The 18,517-nt window shown below is 43.6% G+C and overlaps 1 protein-coding gene across 1 annotated transcript in view; it reads left to right on the plus strand.

Annotated features, from left to right (window-relative positions):
- Nucleotides 1-18,517, plus strand: part of TCF25 (transcription factor 25) — an 848,985-nt gene that overhangs the window by 466,394 nt on the left and 364,074 nt on the right. The window lies entirely within an intron of this gene.

Consider the following 18,517-nt stretch of genomic DNA (forward strand, 5'->3'; position numbering starts at 1 on the left):
ACATATTGCCAGCTATGCCAGGAGAAGTAGGGTAGTAGATGTGCAACATATGCAAGCACAGCCAGCTGGAATTTAATAAAGAAGTATATGTTGTTTGAATATCAAATTGATTTGTACAAATGCTTGTGTTGAAAATGGATTTGTCAAGTTGCTTGTGTTAAAAATGTACCTGTCTCTGTAGGAGGAGTAGAAGTTTGTAATTGTTTTATAACTTCCAGAAGCTGCATCAGATCTGTGCAATGCTCTTGTGTGTGTATTATTCACATGTGGGTGTTAAATCCTGGCAATTTCTAGCAATAGGGGATTTCATGGGAACCAAAAGTTAGATGACTAGATGTATGTGATGTCATTCTGTAAAGAAATATTGTTTTAATATTAGATGAGACAGAAGTCTCAGGGCAGTCTGTTTCTTGGAACCTGACATAGAAGAATCCCTCAGCTACTTCATCTTGAATTGCTCTATTAAGTAAGTAGGAAGTGTAATTCTCTAGATCAGTCAGGAAAATATAATGATAATAGTTAAGTATTGTTTTTCCGCAATTGTGTGACACTTTCCAGCTGTGTTATTTTTAATATTTCCTGTGATTGAAACTCTGGTGTTTACTGTAAATAGATATTTCATATTTTTATGTTTTATTATTTATTGTTAACTATATTTAAACTTTTCATTGTGGCTGATCCTTTGGAGAAAATTTTAACCTTTGTGAGTACTTATATCTGTTGCTGACACTGTGGCCACTCCTAAAGCCTGGCTGTTTGGTCAACATTACAATTTTTATTAATATTAATTTTACTCAGTATAATTGGGTACCCTTGCAAGAGCTTTAGGTAGCTGGCTTGTGTCTGGTGGCAGTGATAACTACCTGATAATCTGGGCAGAAGCGGGCACAACAGATAAATCTGTGTGAGCCTTTCCCAGGTATGTGTGTGAGCTACTTGGGAGCATGGACATAGTAATTACTATTGGTAATATTGCAGTGGAAGGCACGGGGACCATTCAGAGGTAGGTAAAGTCCTAGGGAACCAGTGATTATAATTCTGATTTGTATCTGTAGTGCATAAAGCTTCTTAAGTTATGGCAAGTGATGTCCATTACTCAAAGAAGAATTTCACATTTACAGTGCACTTCTTAAAGTGAATTACACCCATGTAGTAATTGGTACCATTGTGGGAATCAGTATCCCAATACAACTGGTTCAGTTGCACAAAATGTTAGCAACACCGTTGTGAGAGGCAAAACCCATAGCTCATGTGTGTCATAGGAGCTTATAGTAGAAAGGAGGTGGTGATAAATGCAGTGCTTTGTATTGGATTTGGGAGAAGGTGATTATTTTTCAGTCATTGATAGTCAACAGGTTCTTCAGTCTTGAACTTCCACCTGTTGCTTTTTGGCAAACCTCTTGACAAAGGTTTTCATTTACAGCAGAATTGTTTCATCTTGTGTCTTCATACTGATAGTGAAGCTTCATAAAGGAAGGATGGGCCTTAGACTACGTCTGTCCTTTTCTGCCATTTTTAGTAATTTTTCAACCATATGGAACTAATTAGAATAGGAAGTAAATGCATCATTTTCTCTCAGAGTTTATGTTCTGCAAATGTCCTTCTATTCATCTGTTGCAGTATTCATAACATATCCGCAGCAGGCAACCTGACATCAGTCAGTATACAAAAGTTTCTCACAACTGTAAGATGCCTGGTACGTCGCACATCGGTTACTGTCATATGTTGGCCATAAAAGTGACGTCTGTGCACATCTACCTCAGAACTTCGCTGCCGCCAGTCCAGACGTGACCTTGAACGTCTGTGTGTTTGCTGATCCTTTTGCTGTTTTCTGTGAATTTTTAGGTAAGTGCCCTGTTGGGGAAATCTTGTTGCCTTTACTACTGTTTTGTGGTAGGATTCATGTCATCCAAAAAATAAATACCAGTATGGAAGACAAATTCCACATAAAGATAACTGTCCTTTAGTGTCTGTTCTACCTAGGGCCTACCCACAATCAGAAATCCTGCCCCATTTGCCAGGTCTTTGTACCCAAGATCCTTCGAAGTTGGCTTTTCTCCCTAGCCAATTATTTGGAAAATCATCACTTCAAGTTACTAGTGAAGAGCGAGATGGAGGGATCCTCCTTTGGGCCTGAAGTATAGTCTGTCACTAAGCGGAAGGCCATAAAGGTGAAGCCTGAAGCTGCTGCTGTGCCTCTTCATGCGGACATCTCTCCCAAGGCAGATGACAGCCTGTCCAGTTCCTGGTTCTGGATCACATCTGAGCTTGAGACCACCTTGGATCCAGCCACTGGGACGTCCTTAGAGGCTGAGCAGCATTCATCCAGGATGTACAGGGGTAACCGAACCTGCATCAAAAGAAAAAACAAAACACAAAACATTTATTCCCTCCAAAGAAGCCTCATATTGATTGGGAACAATTCACCCAAGGCCTTTAAGGCCCATATGGCCCTCAAGCCCCCTGTAGGGTTTCAGTCCTTACTCCGCCATGCACAGCATCTCCACAAAAAGTCAGGGAAAAGGTTTCCTCAAACAAAGAGGCTGCTCCTCACATATCTCCACTCTTTTAGATTATGCTTCTCCGGATGAGGACTCCAATGGAGCTGACTCACCCATGGAAGAACTCTCCTTTAGTGAGACCCTAGTTTAAATGAGAGAACATTTCAAATGGGTATCTGAAGTACAAAAAAGGTACTATGACCTTCTGCAGGTGGAATCGCCCAGTTCTTCAGCTGTGCCTCCTGTATTACCTGCTTTCCTGGATGTCTTCACCTCTGCTTCCAAAGCCACATATTCCCAACCTCTGGCTCCCAAGAAGACCATTTTTACAAGGTCCCTTCAGCAGAACCATCCAGGTTATTGCCTTCAACTACTCTCTTTCCTTCAGACAGCAGGTGCAGGAACCTGGAAAGACTAGACAAGAAAGTGTACACTTCAGCCACCTTGGCTTTTAGAGCCATTATTTATCAGACACACATGGCCAAATTTGCCTTGGACCTTCTCTCTCAAATCTCACAGGTTATTTTAGTTTTACCTGACTCCGACAACAAGACTTTAGCTACATTCTTGCTGGGAGCTTCCTTTCATGTACGCCAACATTCCATCATATACAGCTATGATGCTGCAGAAGCCCCTGCCAGGGCAGCTGCTTCTGGCTCTGTCTTAAGGAGATTTTCCTGGTTAAGGCTCCAGCCTTTACCAGAGGAAATTAAATCCAAGCTTATGGATACCCCTTTGGACAATTCTACTTTATTTGGTCCTGCAACTACTCTGTTAAACTCTACAGAAAAAGGGTAAGGAGATGCAAGAATTAAAGCACATGTTTGTTTCCCCAGTGCCTAAATTCCAGAGAAATTACCTGACAAAGGCTGCTTTTGTATGCAGACACTCCCACTCTCCTCCACCTAAAACAAAAAAGGATGTAAGGAGGCCTCAACAGTCCAGGACTGCCCCTGCAACTCCAGTTCAGAAGCGGCTCTTTCCAGACAAGCCTGGTTCCTTCTAACTGTCCGGTTCAACCCACCCACATTCCACTTTCCCAGCACCTCTGTCTGTCTCTGCCAGTCTGGGAAAGCATAACTGAAGACTCCTGGGTTCTCTCAATCATTCGAAAAGGATATTTGTTTGGTATGGGACTTACTCCTTTCCTTCAGGAGCAGTCCCCAACCAGCAAAGGAACAACTATCCTCCTTCCCTGAGGTACTTCTAGAACTATGGAGACAAGCAACCATTTAGGAGGTACTTCAAGGCCAAAAAAGTCGTTTTCACTCCAGAATGTTCTTGGTACCCAGAAAGAATGGCCCTTGGAGGCCAATCTTAGATCCGTCTCATCTCAACACCTTTCTAAAGGTACCCACCTTCCAAACGTTAATTCTTCAAATCTTGTTCCCTCTAATTCTGCCACAAACCTTCTTAGCCTCCCTGGCTATCAAAGACACATACCTACACATTCCCATATACCACAACTGCAGGAAGTTTTTCCTTTTTTTCTGTAGCTTCCTGGCATTTTCAGTTCTCTGCTTTGCCCTTTGGACTTCTACCATGTCAAGGGTGTTCACAAAATGCCTAGCTCCTTTGATTGCCTATTGCAGGCTTCAGGACGTCCGTGTTTTCTCTTACCTATATGAGTTCCTTTTTATGGCAACTTCACCAGAGATCCTAGAAAAAAATATTCTGTTTGCCATTTCTCTTCTACAATGTCTTGGCTTCACCATAAACTACAAAAAAATCCATTCCCCACTCTTCTCAGGATCACACCTTCCTGGGGTGCAGGATTCGGATGAACCTCATGAGTCTCTCTCTTCCTCCTCTGAAGGCCCTGGACCTCCAGTCCTACTTCAGAAACCTGTTGTCTCTTCTTCATATTTCGGCCAGGGAGTTGCTCAGGTTTTGAGGTTCATGGCTTCCACTATCCCATTGCTCTCTCTGGCAAAACTTCACAGGAGGAAACTCTAATTGTTTCTAAAGTCTGTTTGCATGCAACATTCACACCCCCTAGACTTTCCACTTCCTCTCATCCCATGTCTGAAGAGGGAACTTCATCGGTGGAACCAATAAGTGTCTCTTGACTAAGGACTTCCCTTGTACCCCCTACCTCCAGTTCAAGAGCTGTTCACAGATGCTTCAGATGTAGGTTGGGGGGGGACAGCTTTCGGAAACATGAAAGCTCAAGGGATATAGTCCCTCTCTCAACAAAGGAAACACATCAGTGCAAGGGAGATGAGGGCCCTGCTGCTGGCCATTCAAACCTTTCGTCCTCTTTCTCCCATGACCTATAAAACTGTTCAGACAATATGACAGTCCTCTGGTATGTAAACAAGCAAGGGGGAACCACATTCTACCTGTTATGCAGACTGGCATTCCAGGTTTGGGAGCTGGCAGTCCAATGCATTATCACACTACAGGCAGTGTACATCCTGTCCAACCAAAATTGCATGGCAGACTCTCTGAGCAGGTCCCTAACACAGGCACATGAATGGATACTTCAAGGGGACGTGTTTATGGACATTGTCCAGCAGTGGGGTATTCCTCAAGTAGATGTCTTTGCCTCCCAATGAACAGACGGCTTCCACAATTTTGTGCCAGAGTCCCTCACCCTCTGGTCTGGAAGGTAGTTGCCCTTTCATTGTTTTGGAAGGGGATGTTTCTTCATGCAATCCCCCTCCTGATCATTCCAAAAAGTCCTGTTCAAGATACAGCAGGACAGACCAAAAATCTTGCTGGTGACTCCCTTTTGACCAAGAGAGCATTAGTTCCCCCTTCCCCAACATCTAGCCAAGACCAGTCACCACAAGTTACCTCACAGGGTGGATCTTCTCACACAAGACAAAGGAACTCTCATCAATCCCCACGTATCTACCATTCAGCTGACTCTGTGGGTGATTTGTGTTTTAATTCCTTTCAGACACCTGTTCTCAAAGGATGTGCTTAGGGTTCTGCAGGAGGCCAAGAAACCCAGTACCAGAAAACCCTACCTAGCCAAGTGGAAGAGATTTTCAGTTTGGTGTCTCTCTCAAATTCAGGAAACCACAGTCAGTGGACATCCCTCTGGTTCTGTCCTATTTGTAGGAGTTGCTCGATACTGGCATGACATACTCTTCAGTGAAGGCCCATATGTCAGCTATTTCTGCCTGTCTGCCTCAATCCTCTGCTTATAGCTAGCACGTTTGAGATTAAACAGTTAAAGGCATCCTTCACATTAGACCTCCCAGGAAACCTATTCCTCCACCCTGGGCTCTTAATTTTTGTGCTAGGAAAGTGGAATCTTCCCCCTTTAGAGCCAGCTTCATCAGCTTCCTTGCAGCATTGCTCCTGGCAAACTGTGCTTCTCCTAGCTATCACTTCAGCTAGACGTGTCTGAGCTCCAGGTCCTTATGGCCTCTTCCCACGTTTTCTTTTCCATAAAGACAGGGTGTCCTTGTGTAGTCAATGAATATCACTCAACTAGTGCATTCAGTCACCTACCTTCTTTCCTTCTCCACAGAATCCTAGTGAGAAGCTGTTGCACACCCTGGATCTGCATAGACAACTTAGTTTTTACTTAGACAAGACCAAAGCTATCAGATAATCAGACCAGCTTTTTGTCTCCTATCATCCTAGGGCTCTGTGATTGCCTGATGTTCATCGTGCATACAGCTGCAATCATAACAGATGGGTTATCCTGCTGTTAGGCGGGTCCTCGGTCGGCCGAATTCCAAAGTCTAGGTCCGGGTCGGTTGTCGTCGCTTCCTCCCTGATGTCAGTGCGGCAGGGGTATAAAAGAGGCAGCAGACGCCATTTTCTTCAGTCTTTCTTGCCGCGTGGTGTCCGAAGCAGAAGCAGTTAGCAAGTGCTGGTCGGCCAGCTCCTGAGATTTATGAAAGTATTCAGCTGAAGTCTTCTTGAAAGCTAAGTACCCCATTAGGAAACTTTTCTTGCCTCAGACCGATGTCAGACAAAGTTAATAATTGCATTTCATGTGGGAAGCAAATACCGCATAAGGATTTCCACTCTTACTGTATACCTTGCTTAGGCCTAGACCACGACGTCTCGGCCTGCCGTTTTTGTGCTAGATTCAACAAACGCAGTATTAAGCGTCGGGCGGAGTTCGCCCTTCACTTTTTTGGCAAAAAATTTAATTATGTCGTCGGATACTCCGACTCCAGTTTTGAGCAAAAAACGCAAAGATAAGGACCGACATACGAGGTCCGCACCACCTACTGATGCCACGCTAAGGCCGACTACCGGTTCTCCGGTACTCAGCGAGGTGCCTACGCAGCCCCTGAGTACCGATGACAATGCATTACCGGTGTCTTCAGTACCCGAGGTCGCAGGCTCCTCGGCCCCCATTCCTACTACAGATACCGACGCCACTCCTGGTGGGGAAACTCAGAATTTAGACAGGCCTGCCATTTCTCAAGGGGTCTTCAGGCCTTCCTCCTCTATTAAAGCCTTCACTAAATCTAAAGCAGCCATGAAAACCAAAAAACAGGTTCCTCAGACACCCTCTCAAGGCACCATGCCTAAAAAACAGATGCTTAAAATGGCTGAGGATTTGATTACTCTCATCAGGGGTTCTCAACCCCCCTCTGACAAAAGGGCCAGATTAGAGGAAGACCACCCTTCCTCAGATCAAGCTTCTATTACCTCAGAACTATCTGAGGACCAGGATTGTGCCTATTCTCCTTTCGAAGACTCTGATGCAGAGGAGTCTGTTCCCTCGGTCTCCCTCGCTGAGGACTTCTCTTTTGGGGAAACCCTGCATACATTGAGGGAACACTTTCACTGGGAGAAGGCCAAGATTACTCAGATTCCAAGAAAAGGCTCAAGGAATTTCTTCTGCTCCCCTAGCATAGGCCTCTGGCTATCCCTCCTGTTTTAGATATATTGGATGATGTGTACACTGAAGCCAGCCTTAATCCTGATTCTTTGCCTCCAGCTCCTGTTACACCAGACAGGTATTACCGGGTACCTGATTCTCACCAGTTCCTATATAAAAGCCATACTGCCGACCCAGAAACTATTTCACAGGGTCCCAAGGGAATTAAGGCCTCTACTGCTAAAAACCCATTACCTTTAGAGAGAGATTCCAGATCTTTAGAAAGGTGGGGGAAAAAGGTGTACACCTCGGCCACTTAAGCCATGAGGGCATTAAACAGTCAGTTCCATATGTTAAAGTATCAACAGTTTTTGATATCTCAGCTGAAAAGCAAGATGACACAACCAGAACAACCAGATTTAAAGGAGTTGCAGGATTTGTTGCATGGTGCAGAGCAAGTGGGTAAACATACCTTGCAGTGTTGTTTTGATGCTTTAGAGGCCTCATGTAGAGCTGCTGTTACGGGGTCTGTTATACGTAGGCATGCTTGACTCAAAGAGCAAACCTTACCAGATCATGTCAAAGCTAAATTATTAGATGCACCTCTTCAAAAAGATGTACTGTTTGGTGTTAAAGCAGCGGAGGTGCTAAAGAAAATGGAGGAAAAAGCGAAATCAATGCAAACAGTGAAAGATTTCCTGCAGGTACAGCCTCCACGTTTCAGCAGAAACTTGCCTTCAAAAAATTGGTCCTTTCCAGCCACGGACAGGCGTCCAAGGGGTAGAGGGCAACCTCAAGGATCTTTCAGAGCCAGACAGTGGCAAGCACCAACCCCAAGAGGTGGAGAAGATAGATCACAGTCTTTTAGAAAACAGACACAATGACTTCCCCCTACACCTTCCAAGCAAAGCTTTAATGGCAGCACCTTTGGGTGGAAATCGGACATTATTCTCAAAAAATTGGCATATTGCTACAAAAGACAAATGGATTCTGGACATTATAGACAGAGGCTACAGGTTCCACTTTCACACCCTTCCAAAAATGAGAGGCATGCCAAACCTGCCACAAAATCAAAGTGCAGAGGCACAAAAACAAATTTCAGCTCTCATGGACATGAAAGAAATTCAAGAGGTACTTGCAAAAGAACAAGGTCAAGGGTTTTATTCCAGACTATTCCTGGTACCAAGGAAAGACAAAGATTGGAGACCTATCTTAGACCTATCCATCCTAAACACATATCTACAGGTGCCAAAATTCAAGATGCTCACATTACAGCAGCTTCTTCCCATGCTGGGCAAGGAGTCTTGGCTGGTAACATTGGACCTCAAGGAGGCATACCTGCATGTCCCTATCAGACAAGATTGCAGAAGATACCTCGGATTTCTTGCAGGTTCAACCCATTACCAATTCTCTGCATTGCCCTTTGGCTTATCTACTGCACCCAGAGTATTTACGAAATGCCTGGCATCAATAATCGCCTTCTGCAGACTACAAGCGATACAAATCTACCCATATCTGGACGACTGCCTGATCCAAGCGGACAGCAAGGACATACTACTGCAGCACCTGGCGTTTGTAATAAAACTGTTGAACTTCCTGGGATGCACAGTCAACAAAAAGAAATCAAAACTAATACCCTCTCAACAAATAATTTTCCTGGGTGCCAGCTTGGATGCAACCACCCAGATGGCCTACCTCACGCCAGACAAGCAAGGGCAACTGTCTCAATACTTCAGAAAAATGGCAACTTACACCAGGCTAACAGCAAGGAAAGTCATGCAGGCTCTGGGATTCATGGCATCTTGCACCCTACTAATCCCATGTGCAAAGCTGCATATGAGGAAACTTCAATGGTACCTAAAAAAATTATGGTCTCAACACAGCCACAGCTTGGACGCAATTATACCACTCATTCCATGCCTTCAAAAGGAATTTATGTGGTGGGCTCAAGCTTGCCAAAGAAACGCAGGTCTTCCTTTCTGTGTACCTCAAGCAACTCAAATCATCACAACAGACACCTCAGACTACGCCTAGGGAGCACACATGACCGATCAGTGCATTCAGGGAAAATGTGCACGAAAAGAGAAGCTCCTTCACATCAACCAAAAGGAAATGCTAGCCGTGCAAAAGGCTATTATGACCTTCAAAGACCTACTGCATCCAGGCCAGCTATTGATAAGGACAGACAACACCACAGTGATGTGGTACATAAACAAACAGGGGGGAACTCATTCATACCCCCTGTGCAGGCAAGCCATGACCCTATGGAACACAGTACTGGAATTGAAAATTCAACTACAGGCACAATTCCTGCCAGGGAAGGAAAACACTCTGGCAGACAACCTAAGCAGAAATATGACGGATCCACACGAATGGAAGTTGCATCCTCATATTTTCACAAAGATAACTCGGGCATGGGGACAGCCAGACATAGATCTCTTTGCTACCCACAGAAATTGCCAGTTGAAAAAATTTTGTTCAAGGACCTATCATCCACAGGCCTGGAAAGTGGACGCACTTTCCTTCAATTGGGCAACATTGACAGTCTATGCCTTCCCGCCTCTTCCTCTGCTGCCCAAAGTTCTATTAAAAGCCAGAGCAGAGGCCGAAAATGATTCTCATTGCTCCAGACTGGCCAAGGCAACACTGGTATCCGCTCCTGAAGAGCCTGACACATTCCCCACCATGGATCCTACCTCTAGTCCCTCTTCTGCTGTCCCAGCACAACTACAAAACTCTTCACAGCCATCTCAAAACTCTAAATCTAGCTGCATGGAGAATTCCTTGATTTCCTAACAGTTTCTCCTCTCCAAGGAGGTGCAGGATGTCATCTTGGAGGCCAGAAGACCTTCTACTAGAAAGGCCTACTCAGCCAAATGGAAACGATTTTGTGCCTGGATTCAAAAGAAGGGACAGAATCCTTGGGTAATAAATATACCTCAAATTTTACAGTACCTAGCTGAGATGTTAAACAATGGACTTTCCTTCTCCTCCATCAAGATCCACGCTTCAGCCATTTCTGCACAATACAACACAGATCCTCCTTTATTCTCTCATCCTCTCTTAAGGCAGTTCCTCAGAGGGGCAAAGAATATAAAACCCCCAAGGAAACTACCAGTCCCTGCTTGGGACCTCAACTCAGATTGGAAAAGCTGACCCTTCCTCCCTTCGAGCCAGCTTCTTCATCAGAGTTACAGTACTTGCCATGGAAAACAGCCTTTCTTCTGGCTATCACCTCAGCTCGCAGGGTTTCGGAGCTACAGGCCCTCATGGCTGTGCAGCCATTCATCATTTTCCATCGGGACAGAGTTTCCTTATGAACCCAACCCTACCTTTATGCCAAAGGTAGTATCCAGTGTAGCTTTGAATCAGACTATCCGCTTACCTACCTTTTATCCTAATCCACAAAACAAAGGGGAAAGACTACTACATTCCTTGGACATTCACAGACAACTTTGTTATTATTTGGACAGGACAAAGCCATTCAGGAAATCTGAGCAACTCTTTGTGTCCTATGCTGCAGGTGCTCAAGGAAAGGCTATTTCCAAACAGACAATTTCAAAATGGATAGCCCACTGCATACGCTTTTGTTACTCATTTCATGGAAAAACTGTGCCTGCATGCATCAGATCCCACTCCACCAGAGCCACAGCTACCTCTGCAGCCTTCCTCAGGGGGGTCCCTACCAAGGATATTTTGGAAGCGGCCACCTGGAGTTCATTGCACACTTTCTCCAAGCACCATCACCTCCCACTATACTCTAAATCTAGAGCAGGCTTTGCCACAGCAGTCCTGCAGGGCATCCTAGCCCCTCCTAATTCCACTTAGTGCCTACCACCCTTACTTAGCTTTGGGATTCTACCCATCTGTTATGACTGCAGCTGTATGCACGATGAACATAGTACAGTTTTGTACCTACCATAAATGTAGATGTTCGAGTGCTCATACAGCTGCAGTCCAGGTTTCCCTCCCTCCAACCCCTCTTAGGACAGGCCTTATGACAAACCCTTTTCATATAACCTTTTGGGGTATTCTTTTATGGTGTATTTGCTTGCAACTACTGTTTTTGATTTATCAACATTGCACTTTTGCATAACATTGTTTGCCTTCCTTCTGGGTGCACCTGACATCTGGGGCAAGAAAAACTGAAGAAAATGGCGTCGGCTGTCTCTTTTATACCCCTGCCGCACTGATGTCAGGGAGGAAGCGACAACAACCGACGCGGACCTAGACTTTGGAATTCGGCCGACCGAGGGACCCGCCTGACGGCAGGATAACCCATCTGTTATGACTGCAGCTGTATGAGCACTCTAACATCTACATTTATGGTAGGTACAAAACTGTATTTTTCCAAACATACTATTTCTAATTGGATGTCTATGCCCATCTCTTTCTGCTGTCTGAAGCATGGAAAAAGCCATTCTTCCTCTGTAAAGGCCCATATTTCTCAGGCTGTAGCCTCGTCAGGTGCCTTCTTCAAGGGATTGGACACTAGTTCTATTCTCAAAACAGTTGCATAGAATTCTGTACATACCTACAGTAAACAATACAAATTGAATGGCATTTCTATGTCCAAAGCATATAAATGGACCTGTGTCAAAAACTTCGTTTAACTCTAGTACCTGTGCAAGTATTGGCCAGTATTTCTTCATGATATTTTTTTAGTTCTATTGTCTTACGACCATATGTAACTGTAAATCTACATTAACTATAGATTTATTTTTCTGCAGTTCTGTTGAACAACTATTAGAAAAAATTGGTCGATAATGAATGTTTCTTTCATTTAATATATTAGTCTTTATCGGACATACTTTAGTTTTATTATAACCTCTAGTGCAGAAATCTAACTCCATTTGTTCAAGTTCATTCATTCTAAAATCCTGTGTGTTCAATCTACATGCACATATACTATCTGATTTTTCACTATGTTGTTAAACATAAATTGGGGGTGCATGCTGTCCCTGGATAAATGTGTATTTTTTAACCGGCGTCTTAAATATAGTAGTGTTCAACTTGCCATCTACAAGTGATATACAGCCAGCACCAGTTAATTATATACTGGGCATTGCAGAAGTTAAACAAAATCCTTTAGATGTTCTTCGTGTTTCATTGTTGCAGTCATTATATTTGGGTAATCTGCTGGCAAGTTGCCCTCAGTCGGCCTGATTAACAAAGTCTTGGGTCCTGCTTCAGTTGCTGTCCCTTCTTCCATGACGTCAGGGGTATAAGACATGCAGCCAACACCATTACATCAGTCTTTCTTGCTGAGCAGTGCCCGAAACAGAAGCAGTTTGCAAGTGCCGGTCGTCCGACTCCCGAAATTTTCATTTTCGAGTTTCAGAACCAAAGTCTTCAACCTAAAGCTAAGTACCCCGTTGGGGAAACTTTTTCTTGCTCCTTACTGATGTCAGTAAAAGTTAATAATTGTATTACTTGTGGGAAGCAAATACCTCATAAGAATTTTCATTTGTACTGTATTCCTTGCTTAGGCCCTGACCACAACGTGCCTTGCTGTCCGTTTTGTGCTAAATTTAATCAACGCACTATTAAACGTCTGTATATTATTGCCTCTAAATATTTTGGCTCAAGATTTAACTATCCAGAAATGTCATTGGTTAGCAATCCGACTACTGGAATATGTAAACGCAAAGATAAAGATAAACCATTGAGGTCCAAAACCGACGATGAAGCTTCTCCTAAGCCAGTCGCCGGTTCGCCGGTACTCAGTGAGGTGCTTTCGCAGCCCCTGATACATGCTACTTTTGATTCGCAGGCCTCTACTGAGACCCATTCGGAGTCCGGTATGCCACGAGATACATTAAGTATTGAACCCGTGGATGTCTCTACCTTAGATTGGTCCGGAGCCGCTGAGCAGGCACCGGCTTCTGAGGGTGTTTTCAGGCCTAAAGATCTGTATATTAAACCGCCATCTTCAAAACTAAGGCCAAAAACTACTTTTATGTCTAAAAAAATGACGCTTGGGCCATGTGTACAGGCCCCAATGCCTAAAAAACAAATTATCAAAATGGCTGAGGACTTAATTACATTGTTCAGGATTTCTCAGAATCTAGAGAGAGACTTGGGGATTTTTTTCTTCTTCCTCAGCATAGGCCTCTTGTTCTAGACATTGTTGATGATGTTTTCTCAGAATCCAGTATGACTCCTGATTCCCTGCCTCCAGCTCCTAGTAAGCCAGACAGATACTACAGGGTGCCTGACTCCCACAAATTCCTTTTTTAAAAACCCTACTGCTGACCCTGAAACCATTTCTCAGGGTCCCAAGGGCGTTAAGGCCTCCACTGCTAAAAATCCTACCCCTTCTGATAGAGATTCCAGGGTGCTGGATAGATGGGGTAAGAAGGTTTACATGTCTGCAACCTTGGCAGTCAGGGCTTTAAACTGTCAATTTCATATGCTTAAATATCAACAGCATGTCATGGGTTTACTTAAACAGAAAATGATGTTGATTTCTGACTGTGTGGAAAATAGAGTTGCAGGATTTATTGCATTCAGCTGAACAAGTTGGAAAACATACTTTGCAATATGGTTTTGATTCCTTGGAGGCCTCTTGCAGGGCTGCTGTAACTGGATCTGTGGTAAGAAGGCATGCTTGGCTCAAGGAGCAAAGTCTGCCTGACCATGTTAAAGTAAAATGGTTGGATGCTCCTTTACAACAGGACAGTCTGTTTGGTAATAAGGCTGAAGAAGTTTTGAAAAAGATGGAAAATAAAGCTAAATCTATGCAAACTGTGAAATATTTCCTACAAGTGCAGCCACCCAGGTTTAGTAGGCACTGGCCTACCTACTAAGAACTGGTCCTTTCCAGTACCCACTAGAGCTGCTCAGGTCAAACCCAGACATTCCAAAGGCTCCAGGTTTCAGTCGCAAGGAACTTTTAGAACAAAACAATGGGGTGCCTCCACCTCCAAATCTGGAAGCAACAAGACACCTTCTTATGGTAAACAGTCTCAATGACTTTCCACTGCAATCACCAAGCACTTATCTTTCGGCTGTCCCTTTAGGGGGAAAATTGGCACTTCATGCACAAAACTGACAACTGATTACCCAAGACAAATGGGTTTTAAATATAGTATCCCATGGATACAGATTTCATTTCCAAACGTTGCCAGTCCCAAAAGGATGGCCAGACCTGCCTCCAAATCAGTGGGCAGAGGCCCAGAAACAAGTTATGTCCTTCATTAATATGGGGGCTATTCAACCAGTGCCAGAAAAGGAAAGGGACAAGGATTTTATTCAAGACTTTTCCTGGTACCCAGAAAAGACAAACCATGGTGTCCAATTCTGGACTTATCCATTCTAAATACATTTCTGGACATTCCAAAATTCAAGATGCTGACTAACAGTTACTACCTATGCTAGGCAAGGATGCATGGTTGGTAACTCTAGACTTAAGAGGCTTACCTGCATCTCTCAATCAGGGAATCTTGCAAAAGATACCTTCACTTCAAAGCAGGCTGTTTGCATTACCAGTTCTCTGCACTGCCCTTTGACTTATCTACTGCGCCCAGGGTCTTCACAAAGTGCCTGGCACCAGTAATTGCATGTTGCAGGCAAAGAAATATTCAAATTTATCCATACCTGGACGATTATCTCATTCAGGCAGAAAGCAAGGACACTCTTCTAAAACATCTGGCATTTGTAAAAAGGCTTCTAACTTGTCCAGGGTACACCATAAATGAAAAGAAATCACAACTGGTACCCTCTCAAATAATTACATTCCTGGGCACAAGCTTGAATACAACTGCCCATATGACTTACCTTGCGCCAGAATAACAAATTCAATCGATTACTTACTTCAAGCTGGTGGCCACAAAAACCCAGCTATCTGCAAGACAAATTCTAAGGGCCTTGGGGTTCATGGCCTCCTGCATTCTTCTAATTCCATATGCAAGACTGCATGTGAGGAAACTTCAATGGTACCTAAAAAGCTTATGGAGTCAACATTGTCACAGCCTGGGAACAATGATTCCTATCATTCCTTGCCTGCAACTAGAGTTCCTATGGTGGGCAGAGGCCCGCCACCAAAACAAGGGACTGTCATTCATTCCACCCCCTGCCGCGCCCAAACCTTGACTACAGACGCATCAGACTATGCTTGGAGGGGCGCATCTGTCAGGGAGATGCATTCACGGCCAATGGAGCCCAAATCAAATGCACCTACATGTCAATCAGAAAGAGATGCTAGCTGTACAGAATGCTCTGACAGCCTTCAAGGACCATCTTCATCTAGGACAACTACTGATAAAGACAGACAACACCACAGTCATGTGGTACATAAACAAGCAGGGGGGGTACACATTCCTACCCCCTTTGCAGACTAGCCATGGCATTGTGGAACACGGCCTTGACTTATCAAATACATCTACAAGCTCAATTCCTGCCGGGAAAGCAAAATACTCTGGCAGATGAACTAAGCAGAAATCTTATGGACCCACACGAATGGAAACTGGATCCACAAATCTTCAGCATGTTGACACACAAATGGGGGAGCCCAGACATAGATCCTTTGCCTCACTCCAAAACTATCAGTTGGACAAATTCTGGACAAGAATTCATCACAAAAAAGCTTGGAAAGTGGATGCTCTATCCTTCAGCTGGCAAAACCTATCAGCCTGTGCCTTTCCCCCTCTGCCTCTGCTCTCCAAGGTCTTGCTAAAAGTCAGACAGGAGAAAACATAAATGATTCTGATTGCTCCAGATTGGCCTCGCCAACACTGGTACTTGCTCTTGCGCAATGTCGCACCTTCCTCTGTGGTACCTGCCTCAGACACCTCACCTACTGTCTCAGCAGAACTATCAAATTCTGCACACTCGGCTCCAAACTTTGAATCTTGCAGCATGGCTAATCAACTACTTTCACCAGTTACAGCTCTCAGCAAACCCGTGATGGATGTTATTTTGGTGGCTAGAAGGCCTAGTACTAAGTCTTATGCTGACAAATGGAAAATATTCTGTGCCTGGAACCAAGCACAATGAATAAGCACAGCAATACCCAATATTCCTCAGATTCTGCAATACTTAACTGAGATGCTTCACAAGGGCCTCTCTTTTTCCTCCATAAAAATCCATGCCTCTGCCATTTCAGCTCATTACAACACAGAGCCTCCCCTCTTTTCTCATCCTCTGCTAAAGCAGTACCTCAGAGGGGACAAAAATTTAAGACCTCCCAGGAGAGCACCAACTCCTGCATGGGACCTCAATTTTGTTTTGGAAAAACTCACTCTACCTCCTTTTGAACCAGCTGCTACTGCTGACCTAAAATTTCTCTCTTGGAAAAGCTTTTCTCATAGCAGTCACTTCAGCTAGAAGGATTTCAGAACTACAGGCTCTTATGGCAGTGGAGCCTTTCATTATTTTTTACCCTGACATGGTGGCTCTCAGGACCAATCCATCCTATATGCCATCTAGTGTGGCCCTTAATCAGACCATTCATCTGCCAACTTTCTTCCCAAATCCAGAGAACAAGGGTGAGCGGATTATGCATTCATTGGATGTACATAGACATTGTTTATAAGTATTAAATATATTAAAATGTAGGTTTTAAGGATAGGGTTAGGAGAAGGATGGATTTATGTAATTTATAGTGTGTTTTGAAAACAATAATTCTTTTAATAGTAAGGTTTTTGTATTGTATGTTATTTTGTGGAAGCATTTGTTTAATTGAATTTATATAATTGTTTTATTGATTAGTTTTAGATCATTAACTCAAAGGGTATATAAAGATGGGTGTGTTTTAGGTATGCATTCTGTTATTCATCTGAAGAAGTAATTCGAAACGAAAACACAGGGTGTGTTGGTACAGCGTTAATGTGTATTGAGGTTCGTGAGTTTTGGAGCAATAAACTGTGGTGCGTGCTACAAAGGAGTCAAGCCTCTTTTCCTACCATTGCTCTGCTTTTGTTTTGTTGGTCGGACTGTTTGGGAAATTGGTTCCATCGTATCTTAGTTTTTGATGTACATAGACAACTAAGATTCTACTTAAACAGGACAAAATCTTTAAGAACATCTGAACAATTACTGTTGCGGGAAAGGCTATTTCAAGGCAGACTATTTCCAAATGGATAAGCCATTGTATTCATTTCTGCTATATGCATCATGGTAAACCTGTCCACAAGGGGGATCAGATCTCATTCCTCCAGGGTGCATCTACTTCTGCAGCCTTTCTCAGAGAGGTTCCTACCAGAGACATTCTAGAAGCTGCCACCTGGAGCTCAGTTCATACGTTCACCAAACATTGCCATTTTCCTCTCTTCTCTAAATCCAAAGCAGGCTTTGCCACTGCTGTCCTGCAGGGCCTTATAGCTGCTCCTAATGCTGTATAAATCTATCCTCCTAACCATAGCTTTGGGATTCTACCCAAATGTAATGACTGCAACAGTGAAACACGAAGAACATAGTCCAGCTGTGTACACTTACCATAAATGTAAATGTTCAAGTGTATTACTGTTGCAGTCCTGGTTACCCTCCCTCCAGCTCCCTGTGTTTCTCTAGCTATATCTCTCATTTCTGTTACTATCTTTAAAAGCCTTTTTGGTGTATTGCTTTTGTTTGGAGGTATATGTTTTGTGTTTTTTATTTTATACATACACGTGTATGTATATATATATATATATATATATATATATATATATATATATAAAAACTGATGTAATGGCGTTGGCTGCATGTTTTATACCCCTGACGCCATGGAAGAAGGGACCGCAACCGACGACCTGACGTCATGGAAGAAGGGACAGGACCCAAGACTTTGTTAATCAGGCCGACTGAGGGCAACCTGCCAGCAGATTACCCGACGCAGGACCCAAGACTTTGTTAATCAAGCCGACTGAGGGCAACCTGCCAGCAGATTACCCAAATGTAATGACTGCAACAGTGAATACACTCTAACATCTACATTTATGGTAAGTGTACACAACTGTACTTTCGGGAGATGCCTAGGCTAATGGATGAAACAGGGGCTGTATTAGATATGAAAATGTCTACTTCGCAATATAAGGTAAAATTATCTGAATTTGAAAGAAAGATGATGCAATGGCAACGGCTTACATTTGAAGCATATTTACACCAGAAATTTGTCCCTCAAGGCTTGTGAATTTTGAAAATACCTACTTATAGGGACAAATACCCAGCTGTACTAAAACACTGGCAGGCTCAATCTGAATCTTTCTTTTGAATACATGAATTTGATGAACAAATA

Source organism: Protopterus annectens, chromosome 8.part1 (genome assembly GCF_019279795.1).
Source record: "Protopterus annectens isolate FY-2018-M chromosome 8.part1, PAN1.0, whole genome shotgun sequence".
Classification (NCBI taxonomy): Eukaryota; Metazoa; Chordata; order Ceratodontiformes; family Protopteridae; genus Protopterus; species Protopterus annectens.